The sequence below is a fragment of the Drosophila bipectinata genome, unplaced genomic scaffold, assembly GCF_030179905.1.
Source record: "Drosophila bipectinata strain 14024-0381.07 unplaced genomic scaffold, DbipHiC1v2 scaffold_205, whole genome shotgun sequence".
Taxonomy (NCBI): domain Eukaryota; kingdom Metazoa; phylum Arthropoda; class Insecta; order Diptera; family Drosophilidae; genus Drosophila; species Drosophila bipectinata.
This window is the reverse complement of record NW_027222849.1, coordinates 12,501-25,000: the sequence shown is the minus strand read 5'-3', so window position 1 is coordinate 25,000 and position 12,500 is coordinate 12,501. Positions and strand designations below refer to the sequence as shown.

The following is a 12,500-nucleotide window of genomic DNA, read 5'->3' as shown; positions in this document are numbered from 1 at the left end:
ATTTTCACATACAACAATTTGTATATATTCACATATATATATTTGCTTAATTTTATAATAAAATTATCGCATATGTATTTTGATAATAAATTTAAAATTTATTTTCTTTGTATATAAAAGTCTAGTTTTATATGATATAAAACTAAGCACTTTTTAATTTTCATATATTTATATATTTTCATATATATAGTTTATTCATATTTATTTATACAATAATAATAATAATAATATTACTACTATTATCATATACGTATATGAAATTAAATTTAATTCCATATACTTACTAGGATATAATAAAAAGAAATTTTTATTTGCCTAGAACCAGAAATTAACGATAATAATTGGAAACTTGTCAAATTATAATTTATAATAAGACGTAGACGCTTCAACGATATTATCTAAGTATACAATATAGTGTATATATAATATATAATATAGTATGTTATATTATATAGATAGGCTTACACCACCTACCATATATACCTTTTTGACCACACTTTCGTCAAGCTGGGTATTTATTTGCCTTCTTTCCCTCACCTAAAAATACTCATCGGTATTTTAGTATATTCATATAATATAAATAATATACTATATTGGTAGGACGACACCACCTACCCTATATACCTTTTTGAACACACTTTCGTCAAGCTGGGTATTTATTTGCCTTTTTACCCTCACCTAAATATACTCATCGGTATATTTCAGTATATTTTAGTATATCCATATGAATATGTATATCCATATCCATATCCATATCCATATCCATATGAAAATAATTTAATATTTCCATATTTATTATAATATAATAAATATTATTATATTATATATTATATGGTAGGCTATCCCCATCACCTACCATATATTTCATATACATATAAATATTTTCATATCCATATATATTTTTTTATATTCATATATTTTCATATATGTTATATGCATATGTATTCATAACCATATGCTCATATATTAATACTGGCGGTCTTCTGTTTAATATAATATTATTTTAATATTATATTGGCAGGCTGAACACCACCTACCCTATATACCTTTTTGAACACGGTTTCGTCAATCCGGTCATTTATTGTATGGGAAGTATGACTTTCCCACACATATTTGGATATCCATACGATTGCATATCCATATGAAAATATTTTTAATATTTTTAATATATTTTTAATATTTCCATATTTAATATAATATAATTAAATTATTATATTATATATTATATGGTAGGCTATCACCATCACCTACCATATATTTCATATACATATAAATATTTTCATATCCATATATATTTTTTTATATTCATATATTTTCATATATGTTATATGCATATGTATTCATAACCATATGCTTATATATTAATACTGGCGGTCTTCTGTTTAATATAATATTATTTTAATATTATATTGGTAGGCCGAACACCACCTACCCTATATACCTTTTTGAACACGGTTTCGTCAATCCGGTCATTTATTGTATGGGAAGTATGACTTTCCCACACATATTTGGATATCCATACGATTGCATATCCATATGAAAATATTTTTAATATTTTTAATATATTTTTAATATTTCCATATTTAATATAATATAATTAAATTATTATATTATATATTATATGGTAGGCTATCACCATCACCTACCATATATTTCATATACATATAAATATTTTCATATCCATATATATTTTTTTATATTCATATATTTTCATATATGTTATATGCATATGTATTCATAACCATATGCTCATATATTAATACTGGCGGTCTTCTGTTTAATATAATATTATTTTAATATTATATTGGTAGGCCGAACACCACCTACCCTATATACCTTTTTGAACACGGTTTCGTCAATCCGGTCATTTATTGTATGGGAAGTATGACTTTCCCACACATATTTGGATATCCATACGATTGCATATCCATATGAAAATATTTTTAATATTTTTAATATATTTTTAATATTTCCATATTTAATATAATATAATTAAATTATTATATTATATATTATATGGTAGGCTATCCTCATCACCTACCATATATTTCATATACATATAAATATTTTCATATCCATATATATTTTTTTATATTCATATATTTTCATATATGTTATATGCATATGTATTCATAACCATATGCTCATATATTAATACTGGCGGTCTTCTGTTTAATATAATATTATTTTAATATTATATTGGCAGGCTGAACACCACCTACCCTATATACCTTTTTGAACACGGTTTCGTCAATCCGGTCATTTATTGTATGGGAAGTATGACTTTCCCACACATATTTGGATATCCATACGATTGCATATCCATATGAAAATATTTTTAATATTTTTAATATATTTTTAATATTTCCATATTTAATATAATATAATTAAATTATTATATTATATATTATATGGTAGGCTAACATCATCACCTACCATATATTCCATATACATATAAATATTTTCATATTCATATATATTTTTTTTTATATATTCATATATTTTCATATATGTTATATGCATATGTATTCATAACCATATGCTTATATATTAATACTGGCGATCTTCTGTTTAATATAATATTATTTTAATATTATATTGGCAGGCTGAACACCACCTACCCTATATACCTTTTTGAACACGGTTTCGTCAATCCGGTCATTTATTGTATGGGAAGTATGACTTTCCCACACATATTTGGATATCCATACGATTGCATATCCATATGAAAATATTTTTAATATTTTTAATATATTTTTAATATTTCCATATTTAATATAATATAATTAAATTATTATATTATATATTATATGGTAGGCTAACATCATCACCTACCATATATTCCATATACATATAAATATTTTCATATTCATATATATTTTTTTTTATATATTCATATATTTTCATATATGTTATATGCATATGTATTCATAACCATATGCTTATATATTAATACTGGCGATCTTCTGTTTAATATAATATTATTTTAATATTATATTGGCAGGCTGAACACCACCTACCCTATATACCTTTTTGAACACGGTTTCGTCAATCCGGTCATTTATTGTATGGGAAGTATGACTTTCCCACACATATTTGGATATCCATACGATTGCATATCCATATGAAAATATTTTTAATATTTTTAATATATTTTTAATATTTCCATATTTAATATAATATAATTAAATTATTATATTATATATTATATGGTAGGCTATCACCATCACCTACCATATATTTCATATACATATAAATATTTTCATATCCATATATATTTTTTTATATTCATATATTTTCATATATGTTATATGCATATGTATTCATAACCATATGCTTATATATTAATACTGGCGGTCTTCTGTTTAATATAATATTATTTTAATATTATATTGGTAGGCCGAACACCACCTACCCTATATACCTTTTTGAACACGGTTTCGTCAATCCGGTCATTTATTGTATGGGAAGTATGACTTTCCCACACATATTTGGATATCCATACGATTGCATATCCATATGAAAATATTTTTAATATTTTTAATATATTTTTAATATTTCCATATTTAATATAATATAATTAAATTATTATATTATATATTATATGGTAGGCTATCACCATCACCTACCATATATTTCATATACATATAAATATTTTCATATCCATATATATTTTTTTATATTCATATATTTTCATATATGTTATATGCATATGTATTCATAACCATATGCTCATATATTAATACTGGCGGTCTTCTGTTTAATATAATATTATTTTAATATTATATTGGTAGGCCGAACACCACCTACCCTATATACCTTTTTGAACACGGTTTCGTCAATCCGGTCATTTATTGTATGGGAAGTATGACTTTCCCACACATATTTGGATATCCATACGATTGCATATCCATATGAAAATATTTTTAATATTTTTAATATATTTTTAATATTTCCATATTTAATATAATATAATTAAATTATTATATTATATATTATATGGTAGGCTATCCTCATCACCTACCATATATTTCATATACATATAAATATTTTCATATCCATATATATTTTTTTATATTCATATATTTTCATATATGTTATATGCATATGTATTCATAACCATATGCTCATATATTAATACTGGCGGTCTTCTGTTTAATATAATATTATTTTAATATTATATTGGCAGGCTGAACACCACCTACCCTATATACCTTTTTGAACACGGTTTCGTCAATCCGGTCATTTATTGTATGGGAAGTATGACTTTCCCACACATATTTGGATATCCATACGATTGCATATCCATATGAAAATATTTTTAATATTTTTAATATATTTTTAATATTTCCATATTTAATATAATATAATTAAATTATTATATTATATATTATATGGTAGGCTAACATCATCACCTACCATATATTCCATATACATATAAATATTTTCATATTCATATATATTTTTTTTTATATATTCATATATTTTCATATATGTTATATGCATATGTATTCATAACCATATGCTTATATATTAATACTGGCGATCTTCTGTTTAATATAATATTATTTTAATATTATATTGGTAGGCCGAACACCACCTACCCTATATACCTTTTTGAACACGGTTTCGTCAATCCGGTCATTTATCGTATAGGAAGTACGACTTTCCCACACATATTTGGATATCCATACGATTGCATATCCATATGAAAATATTTTTAATATTTTTAATATTCGTGAGTTTTTAAATAGGGACAGAAGGAATCTCTTGAATTGAATCATGCGCGTCACTAATAAGATGACGAGGCATTTGGCTACCTATGCGAAAGTAATTCAACTCCCGCCGTCTTAAGGTTTAAGACTTATAACAATATATGTTTAATATTTTTAATATCCGTGAGGTTTTAAATAGGGACAGAAGGAATCTCTTGAATTGAATCATGCGCGTCACTAATAAGATGACGAGGCATTTGGCTACCTATGCGAAAGTAATTCAACTCCCGCCGTCTTAAGGTTTAAGACTTATAACAATATATGTTTAATATTTTTAATATCCGTGAGGTTTTAAATAGGGACAGAAGGAATCTCTTGAATTGAATCATGCGCGTCACTAATAAGATGACGAGGCATTTGGCTACCTATGCGAAAGTAATTCAACTCCCGCCGTCTTAAGGTTTAAGACTTATAACAATATATGTTTAATATTTTTAATATCCGTGAGGTTTTAAATAGGGACAGAAGGAATCTCTTGAATTGAATCATGCGCGTCACTAATAAGATGACGAGGCATTTGGCTACCTATGCGAAAGTAATTCAACTCCCGCCGTCTTAAGGTTTAAGACTTATAACAATATATGTTTAATATTTTTAATATCCGTGAGGTTTTAAATAGGGACAGAAGGAATCTCTTGAATTGAATCATGCGCGTCACTAATAAGATGACAAGGCATTTGGCTACCTATGCGAAAGTAATTCAACTCCCGCCGTCTTAAGGTTTAAGACTTATAACAATATATGTTTAATATTTTTAATATCCGTGAGGTTTTAAATAGGGACAGAAGGAATCTCTTGAATTGAATCATGCGCGTCACTAATAAGATGACGAGGCATTTGGCTACCTATGCGAAAGTAATTCAACTCCCGCCGTCTTAAGGTTTAAGACTTATAACAATATATGTTTAATATTTTTAATATCCGTGAGGTTTTAAATAGGGACAGAAGGAATCTCTTGAATTGAATCATGCGCGTCACTAATAAGATGACGAGGCATTTGGCTACCTATGCGAAAGTAATTCAACTCCCGCCGTCTTAAGGTTTAAGACTTATAACAATATATGTTTAATATTTTTAATATCCGTGAGGTTTTAAATAGGGACAGAAGGAATCTCTTGAATTGAATCATGCGCGTCACTAATAAGATGACAAGGCATTTGGCTACCTATGCGAAAGTAATTCAACTCCCGCCGTCTTAAAGTTTAAGACTTATAACAATATAAATGAAAAATATTATTTTCATTTTTCACGTCACTAATAAGATGACGAGGCATTTGGCTACCTAAACGAAAGTAATTCATCTTCCGCCGTTATAAGGTTTAAGACTTATAACAATATAAATGAAAAATATTATTTTCATTTTTCACGTCACTAATAAGATGACGAGGCATTTGGCTACCTATGCGAAAGTAATTCAACTCCCGCCGTCTTAAAGTTTAAGACTTATAACAATATAAATGAAAAATATTATTTTCATTTTTCACGTCACTATTAAGATGACGAGGCATTTGGCTACCTAAACGAAAGTAATTCATCTTCCGCCGTTATAAGGTTTAAGACTTATAACAATATAAATGAAAAATATTATTTTCATTTTTCACGTCACTAATAAGATGACGAGGCATTTGGCTACCTATGCGAAAGTAATTCAACTCCCGCCGTCTTAAAGTTTAAGACTTATAACAATATAAATGAAAAATATTATTTTCATTTTTCACGTCACTAATAAGATGACGAGGCATTTGGCTACCTATGCGAAAGTAATTCAACTCCCGCCGTCTTAAGGTTTAAGACTTATAACAATATATGTTTAATATTTTTAATATCCGTGAGGTTTTAAATAGGGACAGAAGGAATCTCTTGAATTGAATCATGCGCGTCACTAATAAGATGACGAGGCATTTGGCTACCTATGCGAAAGTAATTCAACTCCCGCCGTCTTAAGGTTTAAGACTTATAACAATATATGTTTAATATTTTTAATATCCGTGAGGTTTTAAATAGGGACAGAAGGAATCTCTTGAATTGAATCATGCGCGTCACTAATAAGATGACGAGGCATTTGGCTACCTATGCGAAAGTAATTCAACTCCCGCCGTCTTAAAGTTTAAGACTTATAACAATATAAATGAAAAATATTATTTTCATTTTTCACGTCACTAATAAGATGACGAGGCATTTGGCTACCTAAAAGAAAGTAATTCATCTTCCGCCGTTATAAGGTTTAAGACTTATAACAATATAAATGAAAAATATTATTTTCATTTTTCACGTCACTAATAAGATGACGAGGCATTTGGCTACCTAAACGAAAGTAATTCAACTCCCGCCGTCTTAAGGTTTAAGACTTATAACAATATAAATGAAAAATATTATTTTCATTTTTCACGTCACTAATAAGATGACGAAACAGTTAGTAGGCCACAATTAGTAGGGAAACGTGGACAACCCGTGATAAATCCTTATATGCTTTCTTAGATATAGCATATAAAGATTTTTTATACTAAATATACATATTTACACATGCATATTTACATTTTTTTTATATTTCGAATCATCAAGCAAAGGATAAGCTTCAGTGGATCGCAGTATGGCAGCTGCTCAACCACTTACAACACCTTGCCCGTTACAAAAGTCGTTTACAATTGATTCTAGGCTTTGTCATTGTATTAAATAATGTTTTCATATGTAACTAGCATGGCATCAGGTGATCAAAGATCCTCCCAATTTACTATGTTACAAATTACATTGGCATCACATCCATTGTCGTTTAAAATATAAATAATAAACTTTAAATGGTTTAGAAGCCATACAATGCAAATTGCCCCTTATTTATCATTGCAGTCCAGCACGGATACGACCTTAGAGGCGTTCAGGCATAATCCAACGGACGTAGCGTCATACCACTGTTCGCTCGAACAAGTATTGTGCCATTGGTCCGTACCTGCGGTTCCTCTCGTACTACGCAGGAATGCTGTCGCAACAACGTTTTGTCATTAGTAGGGTAAAACTAACCTGTCTCACGACGGTCTAAACCCAGCTCACGTTCCCTTGCATGGGTGAACAATCCAACGCTTGGTGAATTTTGCTTCACAATGATAGGAAGAGCCGACATCGAAGGATCAAAAAGCGACGTCGCTATGAACGCTTGGCCGCCACAAGCCAGTTATCCCTATGGTAACTTTTCTGACACCTCTTGTTAAAAACTCTTTAAACCAAAAGGATCGATAGGCCGAGCTTTTGCTGTCCCTGTGTGTACTGAACACCGAGATCAAGTCAGCATTTGCCCTTTTGCTCTATGTGTGGTTTCTGTCCGCACTGAGCTGGCCTTGGGACACCTCCGTTATTATTTGAGAGATGTACCGCCCCAGTCAAACTCCCTACCTGGCAATGTCCTTGAATTGGATCATACCTGAGTAATTGGAGTTATACCAAATTTTCAAATCGATAATACATGAATGCATCTCTCATTAAAGAATTTGTTTGCGATTATATAACAAACTCGTGATACTTTGATCAAGAAGCTTGCATCAAAACCCAATACCATAAGATATAATAAATATATCCGTATAATGGCTAGGAAATGATACACGTTCCATTTAATCAAGTAAGTAAGGAAACAATAAGAGTAGTGGTATTTCATTGTCGATACCAAACCGAAGTCTAATATCTCCCACTTATTCTACACCTCTTATGTCTCCTTACACTGCCAGATTAGAGTCAAGCTCAAAAGGGTCTTCTTTCCCCGCTAATTATTCCAAGCCCGTTCCCTTGGCTGTGGTTTCGCTAGATAGTAGATAGGGACAGAAGGAATCTCGTTAATCCATTCATGCGCGTCACTAATTAGATGACGAGGCATTTGGCTACCTTAAGAGAGTCATAGTTACTCCCGCCGTTGACCCGCGCTTACTTGAATTTCTTCACTTTGACATTCAGAGCACTGGGCAGAAATCACATTGTGTCAACACCCGCTAGGGCCATCACAATGCTTTGTTTTAATTAGACAGTCGGATTCCCCAAGTCCGTGCCAGTTCTGAATTGATTGTTAATTGATAATCGTTATAATTAATAAGAACTAATTGGTTTGACCCAACTAGTATTCTTAAAAATTTTAGCAAGAAAGTTCCACAATTGGATACGTAACTAAACTATCCGGGGAACAAGTTACAACCATAAATGATTATAACTCTATTTACCCAGAACGAGCACATAAACCATATTATTGTTTCCCAATCAAGCCCGACTATCTCAATCTTCAGAGCCAATCCTTATCCCGAAGTTACGGATCTAATTTGCCGACTTCCCTTACCTACATTATTCTATCGACTAGAGACTCTTCACCTTGGAGACCAGCTGCGGATATTGGTACGGCCTGTTGAGAAGTTTGCGTATCCCCACCATAAATTTTCAAGGTCCGAGGAGAAAATATCGACACAACAGTATATGTCATGCTCTTCTAGCCCATCTACCATATCTCTCTGCGAAAGACTTCCATGGTAGTACGACTATAAAACAGAAAAGAAAACTCTTCCGATATCTCTCGACGGCTTCTTTATGGTCGTTCCTGTTGCCAGGATGAGCACGAGGCCCATATTTAATAACAAACGGATACTCAACAGGTTACGGAATTGGAACCGTATTCCCTTTCGTTCAAAATTATTCAAGTATATAATTTTCACAATAATTGTAATATTTATTTTTACTTGAAAATTTTCGGCTTTCGCCTTGAACTTAGGACCGACTAACTCGTGATCAACCACTGTTCACACGAAACCCTTCTCCACTTCAGTCCTCCAAGGTCTCATTCGATTATTTGCTACTACCACCAAGATCTGTACCAATAGCAGCTCCATGCAGGCTTACGCCAAACACTTCTACGCATACCATTGTACCTTCCTACTCACTAAAGTTTCAAAATTTATATTACAAGTAATATAAATCATCTACTTTAGCGGTAATGTATAGGTATACAACTTAAGCGCCATCCATTTTAAGGGCTAGTTGCTTCGGCAGGTGAGTTGTTACACACTCCTTAGCGGATTTCGACTTCCATGATCACCGTCCTGCTGTTTTAAGCAACCAACGCCTTTCATGGTTTCTGCATGAGTTGTTAATTTGGGCACCGTAACATTACGTTTGGTTCATCCCACAGCGCCAGTTCTGCTTACCAAAAGTGGCCCACTGGGCACATTATATCATAACCTTAAACTTCATATCAAGAAAGTTAAGGTTCTTACCCATTTAAAGTTTGAGAATAGGTTAAGATCGTTTCGACCCTAAGGCCTCTAATCATTCGCTTTACCAGATAAGATTATTTTATATAACATTAAAATGCACCAGCTATCCTGAGGGAAACTTCGGAAGGAACCAGCTACTAGATGGTTCGATTGGTCTTTCGCCCCTATACTCAATTCTGACAATCGATTTGCACGTCAGAACTGTTTCGGTCTTCCATCAGGGTTTCCCCTGACTTCAACCTGATCAAGTATAGTTCACCATCTTTCGGGTCACAGCATATCTGCTCAAGGTACGTTCCAGTTAGAGGCATAAATAATATAAATATTATTATACATAACTATATAGAACGCCCCGGGATTGTGTTAATTAACTATAAAATAGTTAAAAAACTAATCCCATTAATAGTCAAGTTAATTACGCTATTAGGTTTATATCCCAATAACTTGCACATATGTTAGACTCCTTGGTCCGTGTTTCAAGACGGGTCCCGAAGGTATCCTGAATCTTTCGCATTGTTAATCATACAAGTGCATATAATAAACACAAAAATCAATGATAATTATGCCATTATATAATTCCGAAAAATTAACGCACTGTATTCTTATTAATCTATCAACACTTTATCAAATTAATGACATTTATCCTATGTTAAAATGCAAGCATAATAATTTGAATAAACTATAAGTCATATTTTATGATAAATTATATATGTTAATAGATTACAATGTCCTTATATGGAAAAAATGCACACTATTTCTATAATATTATTTAAATATTATAACTTTAATGATGAATTTTCCATAATGGATATTCAGGTTCATCGGGCTTAACCTCTAAGCAGTTTCACGTACTATTTAACTCTCTATTCAGAGTTCTTTTCAACTTTCCCTCACGGTACTTGTTTACTATCGGTCTCATGGTTATATTTAGTTTTAGATGGAGTTTACCACCCACTTAGTGCTGCACTATCAAGCAACACGACTCTTTGGAAACATCATCTAGTAATCATTAACGTTATACGGGCCTGGCACCCTCTATGGGTAAATGGCCTCATTTAAGAAGGACTTAAATCGTTAATTTCTCATACTAGAATATTGACGCTCCATACACTGCATCTCACATTTGCCATATAGACAAAGTGACTTAGTGCTGAACTGATTTCTTTTCGCTCGCCGCTACTAAGAAAATCCTTGTTAGTTTCTTTTCCTCCCCTAATTAATATGCTTAAATTCAGGGGGTAGTCCCATATGAGTTGAGGTTGTATAAAGCAATGTATATATATATATAAACAATATATCTCTATGAAGAACAATATATTTGATATATTTTCAATTTTCGCATCTTTAAATAAGAGACAATTCTAGTTAAAAAAAATTTAATTTTTTTTATGCTAGACATTTCTCAGTATTATTTGAATTGAAAAAAGAAAGAATTGTATATCTTCATTTTTTCTTTTATAAATATTTGAGATAATTGCTTTTATATTTAATATTATGAATATATAAATATATCCAATAATATACCATATGCATATCATTATAAAAATATATAATAATAAGCAACTTTATTAGCATAGTCTTACAACCCTCAACCATATGTAGTCCAAGCAGCACTATAAAATTAATTAAAGTACATAACAGCATGGACTGCGATATGCGTTCAAAATGTCGATGTTCATGTGTCCTGCAGTTCACACGATGACGCACAGTTTGCTGCGTTCTTCATCGACCCATGAGCCGAGTGATCCACCGCTTAGAGTTTTATAAATATATATAAATATACAATTCGTCAATTATGTTTTTATTGAAAGAAATTAAAAATACACCATTTAACTGGCATATATCAATTCCTTCAATAAAGTTATTTTTATACCTAAAATAATTGTTGCGAAATGTCTTAGTTTTATATAATCAATATAAATATAATTTATATTGTTTTAATATTATATAAAGCATTAACCTGTATATCAGGTACAACAATGTATATTTTAGGTGTTGCATTTATCAATGTATGCGCATAATTTAATATGAACAATACATCACGCAACGCATGTATATTAATTAAATATACACGCAATTTATATTCAATATATTCGTCTATATTTAAACATATAAAATATGTTTAATTTTTTTATATACCTAAAATAATTGTTGCGAAATGTCTTAGTTTTATATAATCAATATAAATATAATTTATATTGTTTTAATATTATATAAAGCATTAACCTGTATATCAGGTACAACAATGTATATTTTAGGTGTTGCATTTATCAATGTATGCGCATAATTTAATATGAACAATACATCACGCAACGCATGTATATTAATTAAATATACACGCAATTTATATTGAAGACAACAAATGGTCTATATATTCAATATAATATATATGTCTTTTATTTTTGGGTAATTTTTATTTATATATTTATATATAATAAATATTTTAATAACGGATAAGATTCATTCAATAATGATCCTTCCGCAGGTT

General features: G+C 30.3%; 3 non-coding genes across 3 annotated transcripts in view; all 3 read right to left on the bottom strand.

Annotated features, from left to right (window-relative positions):
* Positions 1 to 7,324: 7,324 nt before the first annotated feature.
* LOC138927224 (large subunit ribosomal RNA) lies at positions 7,325 to 11,274 on the bottom strand. Its single transcript, XR_011443751.1, has one exon. It is a non-coding gene; the product is annotated as a large subunit ribosomal RNA (ribosomal RNA).
* Positions 11,275 to 11,594: 320 nt separating this feature from the next.
* LOC138927219 (5.8S ribosomal RNA) lies at positions 11,595 to 11,773 on the bottom strand. Its single transcript, XR_011443746.1, has one exon. It is a non-coding gene; the product is annotated as a 5.8S ribosomal RNA (ribosomal RNA).
* Positions 11,774 to 12,480: 707 nt separating this feature from the next.
* LOC138927222 (small subunit ribosomal RNA) overlaps positions 12,481 to 12,500 on the bottom strand; it is a 1,995-nt gene continuing 1,975 nt past the window's right edge. Inside the window, exon 1 of the ribosomal RNA XR_011443749.1 lies at positions 12,481 to 12,500. This exon is cut by the window's right edge and continues 1,975 nt beyond it. This is a non-coding gene — a ribosomal RNA (small subunit ribosomal RNA).